The sequence below is a fragment of the Psammomys obesus genome, unplaced genomic scaffold (assembly GCF_907164565.1).
Source record: "Psammomys obesus unplaced genomic scaffold, mPsaObe1.curated_primary_1811, whole genome shotgun sequence".
Lineage (NCBI taxonomy): Eukaryota > Metazoa > Chordata > Mammalia > Rodentia > Muridae > Psammomys > Psammomys obesus.
In genome coordinates, this window is record NW_026591643.1 from 10,740,349 (window position 1) to 10,751,828 (window position 11,480).

Consider the following 11,480-nt stretch of genomic DNA (forward strand, 5'->3'; position numbering starts at 1 on the left):
TGGATCGTCATCCTCCCAATGCAGATTTTCACAGTTCCTTTGTCATATTTGGGACAGCTCTCTCAAGGTAACCAGCAGCTTTCCTGACAACTCCTTGCTCATAATCCTGCTAAGAACTTTTATTTTTTTAATCCTTCTGCTCCTATATCCACCACTTCTAACACCAGATACATAACCACCAACCTATGGACCACCATATTAACCTCAGATTCTTCCACCAAAACTGCCCTGCTTCATAGGTTCATAATTTGATTGCTGTTGTCCACTATGATTTCCAAAGTCATTGTAGTTCCCACCACCACCATACTTACCTCCACAGAAATTTCCTCCTTCATTGTAACCATCATATCCTCCACCTTCTCCACCATATCCACCACCTATCCTGGTCCACCACCACCATAGCCTCTTCTGCTACTGTAACCAGGACCACGACCATAGTTGTCACCATCACCTCCAAATCCATTATATCCACCATCACCACCTCTGTAACTACCTCTGCTGACACCAACTGCACTGCCACAGCCTCCTCTTCTACCAAAGTTCTCACGACAGCCAAAGTTAATTCCACTCCCTCCAAAGCTTTCACCACACACTGTAAAGTTGCCAGATGCACTTCCACAACCTCTCTGTGATCCAGCAGACTGCATCTCTTGTTTAGAAAGGGTCCATTTCACTTCACATTTATGCCCACCAATAGTGTGGTATTTCCAAAAGAGTCATGATCATCAAAAGTTACAAATGCAAATCTTCCCTTTTTTCCACTCTGCTTATCTTCCATAACTTTCTTTTTTTTTTTTAATTTATTCACTGTGCATTTCCACTGTAGTCCCCTCCTTCCTCTCCACCTGGTTCCTCCCCTACGTCCCTCCTTCAACTTTCCTCCTCCCTCTCCTGCCCCTCAGAAAAGGGGAGACAACCCATGCTACAAAGCCATCTCAGCACACCCAGTCTCATCAGGACTGTGTACTTCCTCTTTCACAGTGTCCTAGCAAGGCAGCTATTTCAGGGTGAAGTGATCAAAAGGCATGCCACAGAGACAGTGTCAGAGACTGCTCTCACCCACTTTCTGGAGCCCACATGGAAGCTGAGATGCCTATTAGGTATATGTGTGTAGAGGGTTTAGGTCTAGTCCGTGCCTGGCCCTTGTCTGTTGTTTCAGTCTCCTCAAGCTCCTCTAGGCCCAGGTTAGTTTGGACTTTTGTGGAACTCCTGTTCCCTCCAGGTTATTCTATCCTCCCCCCTTCCTCTTGTACAAGACTTCCAAAGCTGAGCCCAATGTTTTGTTGTGAATCTTGGTTTCTGTTTCAGTCCATTGCTGGGCAAAGCCTCTCAGAGGACAGCCATGCAAGGTTCCTGTCTGCAAGCACAGTGGTCAGTCAACATTAGTGTCAGGTGTTGGCTTTCTCCCGTGGATTGAATCCTGGGTTGGACCAGGCATTCAAGGTACATTCCCTTGATCTCTGCTCTATCTTAATCGCTATGTATCCTGAAGACTGGGTAAGCTCTGAATGGAAGTTTTGGTAGGTGGGTTGATGTTTCCCTCTCTCCACCAGAAGTTCTCTTTGGTTAGAGGGTGGCCTCTCTAGTCTCCATGGCACCTTCCACTAGGGTGTTCAGCTAAAATCACCCCCATATCCTCCAGGGAGCCAACTGCCAAAACCTTAGGCAGGTTTTCTGTCTGCCTAAGAGGTGGCCCTGCACATGGTTGTTCTTCTCTGTGCAAGCCCTCTGTCTTCTTATCTCCATTCATTCTATACCTGATCCCCGCCCTCATTTTCTTCAGTAAACCCTCGCCTATCCTGTTCCCTCTCTTTAACCACTTCTGCTGACCATTCTCTTTCCTGCCTTGTGTCCTTCTTGTTTCTTGGCTTCTTTGGGCCTGAGAATTGTAGTATGTTTATCCTGTACTATATAGGAAACAAACAAACAAACAAACAGATTAGCTAGAAAAATCCTATATAACAATAGAATCTCTGGAGGTATCTCCATCCTTGACTTCGAGCTATACTACAGAATGATAGTAATAAAAATGACATGGTACTGGCATAGAAATAAACATGTAGATCAATGGAATGAAATTGAACACCCAGAAATGAACCCATACACCTAAGGACACTTGATTTTTTAAAAAGGATCCAAAACCATACAATGGAGAAATGAAAGCATCTTCAATAAATGATGCTGGTCTAACTATATGTCCACATGTAGAAAATGCAAATAAATCCATATTTGTCACCCTGCACAAAATTCAAGTTCAAGTGGATCAAAGACGTCAACATAATACCATAAACACTAAATATACTAGAAGAAAAAGTGGGGAAGAGCCTTGACCTCATAGGCACAGATGACTTCCAGAACAGAACACCAACAGCTCAAGCTCTAAGATTAAAAATTAATAAATGTGACCACATGAAACTAAAAACCTTCTGTAAGGCAAAAGACTCTGTTAACAGAACAAAATGGCAGCCCACAAACTGGGAAAACATCTTCACTAACTTGACATCTGACAAAGGGCTAATATCCAAAGTATATAAGGAACTCAAGAAATTGAATGCCAACAAAACAGAAGATAAGGGTGTTTTATTCATTGCATTTTCTTGAATTGTGAGCTGGGTTTATAAAACATGTTCATTAACCATTAATTAAAGTATGTGGTAAGATGAGAGATAACTAATGCATCCTCAGGCAAAAAAATTGTGGAATTCATTATATTTAATGTCCAAGAATATAAATCTCTACAAGAAATACAGGTTAACAGAGGGAGATACTCCCATGAAATGTAATATTTGAGTTTCATTAATCAGTCTTCCCACTATTACCTTTTCTATTTTCTCTCCCCTCTCCCTCCTTTCTGGATTACATAGCCTCCTATCTCAATTTTGTCTACTCATTCCACTCCCTGCCTAAGATTCATTTGGTTCTTGTTAATCATAGTCTGGTATAGCTACTCAAAAATGCTTGTTTTGGGTCCTGATAAAATTGGATTTTACATATCCAGTGGCAACAGCTAACCCAGTCTCCTTTAACATTAAGAATTTCAAATTATAGGGAAAAGTAGTGTGATTGACCAGGGTTTCAGGTGCACATCTCTGGACCTGGCATAACTAACAAAGTTGGGTCATATATTACATAAAGTATTTTCCTACCCTTAGCTATAACTTGCTGGGTTTGAAATGACAGGTCCATTACATATTTCAAATTCATGTCTAAAATTTATGCTTTGTGTTTAAATTACGTGACTAGACAAGTTCTTATAGGTACTAAGAGAGTAAAAGAGATTCCTCTTGGCACTATATAGGAAAGAAATCAGGGTCTACATCCTATCCTAGACCCAGAAGTCAAAGTCCTTTTATGAACTAGTTCATGTGCTTAGAATCTAGCTGTCTCCCATTTATGAACCATTCAGCCGAGAGAAAGTCCCTTGCCTCCTGCTGCTGAGGAAATTGCATTACTGGATTTTTAAATAAACCATTGGCCAGAATACCTAAGAGCTCTTCCTGCAGACCTTGACAGTTTTTTTTTTATTATTATTAAATTAAAAATCTTAGCCTGGGGCAAACTGAAAATACCTTAACATTTGCAATCAGTGCTTGTGTTTCATATTTGAAATACATGTTAAATGCTGGAGCTTAGAGTGACCTGATCTTGTGACTCCAGTTAGTATATTTCTGCCTTTGTTGAACTTAGGTGCTTCTAGCTGGTATTACCCTTCATCTTTGTTAGGAACCAGACAAGGAGTCCAGCTACACTAGGTGTGAAGCTTAAGTTACTACTTTTTCTTTACTACTGAATGAATGAAATCAATCAACACACATCGCGCAAGTGCTAAAACACAAAGCACATAGAAAATGCTTAAGTGTGTAACGCCTTCTTGTCAAACAATTCAAATCACAGGACAGTATAAGTCAATATAGCAATAAGTACTCCTAATAATATTGACCAAGGACACTAAGAAATATACACACTAACACAACCTTATGAGGAGTTCAGAATGTACTCTGAAATACAAGAATGATTAGAAGAAGAACACAAGCTCGTACTGAAATTCTAAGCATATATAGTAAAATTATGAAAAGATTTTTCACTTAAATGTTGGAATTGTATGCATGCACCTCATAAGCTCTCAAGATGTAATGCCTTGTGTGTTTGAACTGACAATGATTATGTTCAACTGTAAATAGATAAATAAAGCCTAATTCTTTTATTTACTTCATTTACCTATTTATCAATACTTCTGAGGTTCTATAAAGATTAACACAAGATTATAAAAAATACTGTTTGTTGTTTATTTTTTCCAGCAGAAATTTATATCTTATATATAAGAGTAAGACAAAATGATAAAATAAGACCAAACATTGGAGAATTTTCTCCACTACATACATATCTCTGTCTTAACCAATGAATATATTTGAGATGTAGACACATAGTGGAAAAGCTTATCTGAATTACTAACTAAAAAGCCAAACCAAACAAAAAGATGATACGTAAATATTCTCATCTGGTCCCATATTTAATCATTCTAGTTTGTATATCATCTCTAATTTGAAACACTCTCTATCCATGTACAAACCAGTGTGACCTGCTCAGGGCCAGTCCCAAGCTTAAATGTGGACACAAAGAGATCACACTACTTTACCCTATAATTTGAAATTCTTAATGGTCAGGGTCAGTCAGGCATTTGATTGACCAGCAACTATAAAGAGTCAGCTGTTAAGCTACTTCGTGCCTTCTATTCTCACGACTACAATCATAGTGTATTTCTATTGCTTTAGGTCTACATCACATTTTAAGTTCTCTAAATCTTTTTTTTTTAAGTTCTCTAAATCTTAGGAGAAAGAAAATATGTGTGTTGCACACTCTATCACTAAGAAGGAGAAAATGGAGGTGGGGCAAGATGGCGGCGCCGGGAGGACTCTCATTCTGAGGAGCAGCACAGCAGGATTGGCACAGTGACCAGCAATCAGAACTCGCGGCCAAAAAACACAAGTGATTGTGTTTCACAGGTGAGAGGATACCCCACGGTGGGGGATTCGATCAGCTTTAACTCACCCGGCTAAACCGCGGAAGAGATCCCCGTTCCGCCAGGTGCTTGGTCGCCAGCCCATAGCTACACGCCAGCGTGATCTGGTCACGGTCCCAGACTGAACTGTGGGCCCACAACACCATAGACTGGATTTCCCAGTCGAGAGATAACCCCACGGAGCAGGAAACAATTGGGACCGACCTCAGGTTACCCAGACATCCCCTGGAAAAGACTCGGGGTCCGCGGGTGCCCCAAGAGCCAGCCCGGAGCCAGAGCCAGGACCCAGGCTCCTGCGGTAGAAATGACTGCGGTAGAAAGTTTGAAAGAGTCATCAAAGAGTTACTTCTTTGCAACCTTTATGCCCCAAAAGTTACTGTTTTCCACAAAATTTCTTTGCAACTTTTAAAGGACAAATCACTCTTGTTCTTCATAAACTTCTCTGGGAGTAAATTAGACAACTGACAACTAATAGCTTCATGGTTCAAAGCAAGAATAACTTTTAAAAAGGAGGATCTACAGGTCTGCAGAGATATTGGTATCAAAAGACATTTCTAGCATGGTTTAACATCAATCTATGCATTTTTGTGTATACCGGATACAGACCTCTTGGTCAGGGTCAGTCAGGCATTTGATTGACCAGCAACTATAAAGATGCTCCTGAAAAGCTGGCTATAAAGTAAGAGATAAGGCAGTGTGTCTAAGAGGACAGATGTACATCACCCAGCTGTTCACCAGCAGAGGAGGTTTTCTAAATTATATGAAGATAGAGACTTGCTTTAGTTCTTATGAGAAAAGGCTCTGCAGAGGTTCTGTTTCCATTGCATTGCTCAGCTGCACGATTTCACCTGACAGACCTTCCACCACTTCAGGAAGACATACTCATTCTTTCCTTGCTGCATTCATACGGTTCTGTTATTTAAGGTGAAGGAAGCTATGCTCAAAGAACAATAGTCCAAGATAAGGACACAAAATGATAGTTATTTGCAAAAGATATATTTTGATGTCCAGAACCTGCAGAAGAATCACCTGGACAACTATTAAAGGAATAACAAAACTGCACAAAGAGATCAGTTATGGGATAAATACCTACAGTACTTAGTTGTGAAATGACATTGTAAAATATCTTATTCAAAACAGCAATAGAAAAAATAAAGCACAGTTTTAAATAGCTTTAAAAAATATATGAAAGCTGCTGCTGAAGAAAGTGGCAAAATTTATAGTAAAGTATAAAGAACGCTTGACTAAACAGGAAGACCAAAAGACTTACCATTCAGAAGGTGCAATAACATACAGAGATCAACCTTCCTTAAATTATGTAACAGGCTTATCATATTTTATAATCACAACAAGACAGAATTGTTAGAATTGGAATAAGATAACTATAAAATTTATCCAAAATAGTGATAATAAAATCACTGTCATTCTTTAAAAAAAAAAATGTTCAAAAGTGTTGCTCGCATATTTTACAGTAAAATCAGTGAATGTCTGTTTTTTGTGTAAGACATGTTAATGGTCAAATATACATTTAAAAAGTTCAGTTTATTCCCATGTGGCAATTCAATAACCACTTCAGTCAAATTTTAAATATGAGGATAAAATGTTATTTTTGACACATAATATGGGGGTACTTTTTCAAATATTTAAAAGGTTTGGTGGATGAGAACTTCAGTCTTACTGAAGAATTAAATGTAAATTTCAAAAGGGAAAGGTAAGTAATAGTGACAACTGAAGAAGTCAAGGTGTAAAGAAAAGAGGTTGCTTTTGATTTTAGAAAATGAAACCACACACAAAGAAAATATAGATATTATTATATGTAACTAAAAATACACTTACTTAAACATCAAAGAAAACATTGAATCACTACGACTACAAACTTTTCATATAAATGCATATAACAGTTTAACAGTGATGCTTGAAACATAAAGGAAATCTGTGTGAAATATTCAGATTCTAATTTATAGCTAGCTGTAAAATGTCATGAGGAAGCAATTCAGAGAAGAGAAAATATAAATGCTAAATAAACATATGTTTTAGAGTAGCAACCTCACTAGCAATTAAACAAATGCAAATTAAAGCAAAGAGCTATTATCCTCACCTCTCAAATTAGCAAAACGGGAGGGATGAAATTCTACTCTAAATAGAGATTTGTGAGATCAGCATTCTCCTCTGCTACTGGGGTATAAATTTCCAGTCTTTTGAAAAGGGAGCTTAACAATTCTATCTGGAGACAAAAGTAGTATTCATATTTATAAGATGTGAAGAAGACAAATTTGTGATACAGATTAAAATGCACAAAGGCACACATTGCAGAAATTTGTGCTTTTAAGTACATGTTTTGTTAACTGTATATTTATTTTTTATTTCAATTATGTGTATGTGTGTACATCTGTATGCAGGCATGCATGTGTGAGTGCTGGTGCCCACAGATGACAGAAGTGTCCAGTCACCCTAGAGGTGGAGTAACAGGAAGTTGTGATTAAACCATGTGTGCTGAAATCTGAAATCAAGTCCTCTGGAACAACAGAATGCACCCTTAAGTGCTTTGGCCATGTCTCCAAGCCCCTAATAGAACATTTAGAAACCAAATTATGAAAAATGAAAACATTTGTAGCCCAGAGACAGGGATCAGCAGTTAAAACACTGGATGCTGTGTACAGGACTCAACTTGTCTGTACATAGATACATACACACAAATTAAAATAAAAGAAATTGTTTTTAACAGTTATTCATATTACTATATATGAATAGGATGGAAACAGATGCCACTATTATAGTTGAATCTTTACTGAGAGGCAATTTTTAGAATATGAAAACCACATATTGTATCATACATTTTAGTGAGTTTGGCTAACTCAATGAAGTTATGAAATCACCAACACAATCTAATTTTATTATGTTTTCATATTATTTTATGAATATTTTCTTGTTACATCTTGCAGTTAATTCTTGTTTTTCTCTGAACTTTAGTGGCCCACTACTCTGTTTCTTTTCTGTATGAAACTGCCTTTTATGGACATTTCACATAAACGAAATTATGTTACAGGCACTCTCTAATGATTGCTAATCTAACATTATCTCCATCAATTTTATGTTTCTGAAAGTCAATAACAACCATACATTTACATTACCATCTTAACTAAGTTAACACAGAAATCTGCTGGAAAGCTGAAACATCATTGGTGACTTTTTAGAGAAAGAATTGTGAAGGATTTTTTTATTTCATGAGATATCTGTTGCTGTAAAAAGATATCATGACATCATTTTTACAAAGCTTTTAACTTTTCTGAAAATTCAGAGGGCTAGTCTATTGCCATCATGGGAAGAAGTATGGCAGCATGCAAGCCGGCATGGGAATGTCATGGAAAAGAACCTGATAGCTTTATATACTGATCTTCAGGACACAGTCAGAGAGAAAGACTGGGTGGGTCTAGGGTTGTACTTTTGAAAGCTCCAAGTTCACCCACAGTGGCATACCTCCTGTAATAAGGCCACACCACTTAATCCTTCCTAAACAGTCTCATTAACTGGAGATCAAGCATTAAAACATGTGAACCATAGGGAACCATTGTCATTCAAACAACCACAGAGGGTAAAATGCCTCTTGTGACATAAAAGTTTACAGCGAGAGAACTGAAAGTCATCTTTCATGTTTACCATGAACCTGGAAACATAAACAAGCAGACACACACACACACACACACGGACACATAGACTAAATAAGAATGCTAATGATACTAAGAGTAGTATTTTTAAAAAAACAGACTCAGAGAAAATAGCAATAAGCTTCTCATTGCATAGCAATTTTTCCTCCCCCTTCCAACTAACAACTCACATAATTATATCCATATGTTATTCTGGGCATTTCTTTGCTCTGAAGTTTGTTAATATCTTCTGTAATCCCCAACCATTGCAATACAAATAAAAAGAAACATAAACTGCGGAGTTCAGATAAACACTGAGAATGGTTCTCAGTAGGACATCCAGCTTGATGGTGACAATGCAAACATGATGACAAGAGGTTTTACTTCTGCCTTCTTTGAAAACTCCCCACTTGTGAGAAAGCAGTTTTACACAGAAGTTAACTGAGGGTCCCAGCATCCTGGCTAGACACTAACTTAATACACTATGAGCCTATGCTAAGCTTCTTAAGCATGTGAAGCATCATGGTGGATTTATACAGGACACAGTAATGGACAGATAAGACACATTCTTATTTCAGAACATTTATGATCTTAACTACTGAGTCTCAAATTTGAATGTCCACGTCATCCTCAAGGAGCTGTGAAAATACTGAGACTCATAGTATACCTGGTGGGAATTTAATTTAATTGGTCTGGGGTATAGTCTGAGCATCATGAGTCTTAAAGCTCTCTAGGTGATTCTAATGGGTAGCCATGTTTGAAAACTACTGTCTAAAAAGAGTAAAAGATGAAATATTGAATCATAAAACAGCCCTGATGATGTTATCGGGTCATACCCTTACTGCCTTCCCCACTGTCTGTATGAGCAAATTCAGACTATTATTTGGCATTCAAGGCTTTACAAGACCTAATCCTTACTGAACTTTATTCACTGGGATCTGTCTAAGCTTTTCTGACTCCATTCTGAAAACAAAAATAAGTTTCCTTCAGCCAATTCCACTTGATTGTCACTGCCTACCTGAAATATGTTCTGAAAGAACCTGAGACCTTTATAATTCTCAGTAAGAAAAAATGTTGTGATTGATCTATTGGCAATGTCTACCATGGTTAGGACATTCCAGGAAAAGCATAGCTTGAGTGCTAAATATTTGGCCAGCTGGCATAATTCCCCTGCTCCTCCTATCTCCTGGTTTAGGCATATTCTCCAGAGAATCCTCAAAGCACAAAATGGGCACGTCTCCAGAGTGAAGTCCTCTTGCCTTATGTTTCATGCCTTGCCTCCTACAATTCAGTAGATCCTCTAGATCTTCATTTGTACTCCATTTCTGCTCTTTCCCTCAATAGAATCAGTATTTACTTTTGTGCATATTTCAGATGCTTTAAAACTATACTATTTAAACTTTAGGTTTAGTTGGATGTTTGGTTAGAACACATTTCTTAGTCAGTAATTTTGAAGACTAAAAAACTGTGTTTGTACTAAGGACCCAGAGAATGTTAATGCTTCTGATCTGGGTAACAAGCTTCCACAGTCATGGTTCTTTTATACCCTAGAAGGCTTGTCATAAATTCATCTGTATGTGTTCCTTTTAGCAATAAACCAAACATAGTAAGTGCTTATTTTTCTTAGAATTAAAGTATAGCAATTCAAGACAGGCATGATAAGTGAGAAATGATATGTACAGACACAGGATGAGAGAAGTCGTGCTGGTTTGAGATGATAAAAATATATCTTGTATGATGAATTATAGTTCAGAGAGAAGAGATATAAAGATGATTCCTGGCTCAGAGACTGTAGCTGGGGTCACAGAGAAGAGGATGGATTTTAGAAAGATGTTGGGTTGGTAACCTGGAGACACAGTTATTGTATTTATCTGACTCAGGCAAGCAGATCCTGAATGGACTGGGTTTACAGGGAAAGAGCTTGCAAGTGTTACAAAGGATGAAAGAAATGAAAGAGGTACCAAAGTAAGAAGAAGCAGCAATAGAAGAAGACTCCCCAAGGATTTTAGTGAGTATCTTGAAATATGTCTCCATTGGCTTTATTGAAAGCTACCCCAAGACTTATAGGGTAGGTAGGAGTATTGTAAGATGGATGAAATGGCCCACTTAGAAAATTTGCCCAGCTCTCAGCTCTCACCGACCAGCTGAGTTTTAAAACCCATTTCAGCAATTGTTTGGAGCTGTCAAATGTATCTGGCAGATCAATAGGTTACTGTGGAATTTGCCCAGAGTCTTAGCCAATCAAAATGTAAATTCCAGGTGAATTTAATACATAAACCAACTTGTCTTCCTCAAGCCATTTTGAAAGTCATGAAAAGTAATTTGACTTTTCCTCATGACTGTCATATTAAAGACACAGTTCAGCCAGGGTTAAGTATTTATTTGGCCTCAAAACTCATTGCAGGAATGGTAGAGGCAACAAGGTATAGAAGATTATGAGTTTCTGGTCTTGTCATCCATGAGCAACAAAGGGAGCTAGAAAGTTTACTTTCTTGGTATGTTTTTCAGGAAATGTTACTGGTGACTATGAAATCGTGTGGTGTCTGTGAGCACATGTTACATTTGCTACCTGGATATGTGATTATAAAGCCACAAACCTCCCATTCATGGTCACCTAAGCTGTTCATTTTTCTAGAACACATTCTGCATGACTGCATACATGATTTTGTGTGTGCATGTTACAACCTATCTTTTTCCACGAGAAATGTAAATCTTAAAACTGAAACAAAAGATTTACAGCTTAACCAGATGGCTCTAGGCATCAGACAAAAATATGGTTTAAAAACATGCCCTAATGTTTCACTATATATATATAT

At 37.9% G+C, this 11,480-nt stretch overlaps 1 pseudogene; it reads right to left on the bottom strand.

Moving 5' to 3' along the window:
- Window positions 1–204: 204 nt before the first annotated feature.
- The window catches only part of LOC129680103 (heterogeneous nuclear ribonucleoprotein A3-like), a 51,523-nt pseudogene continuing 40,247 nt past the window's right edge, over window positions 205–11,480 (bottom strand).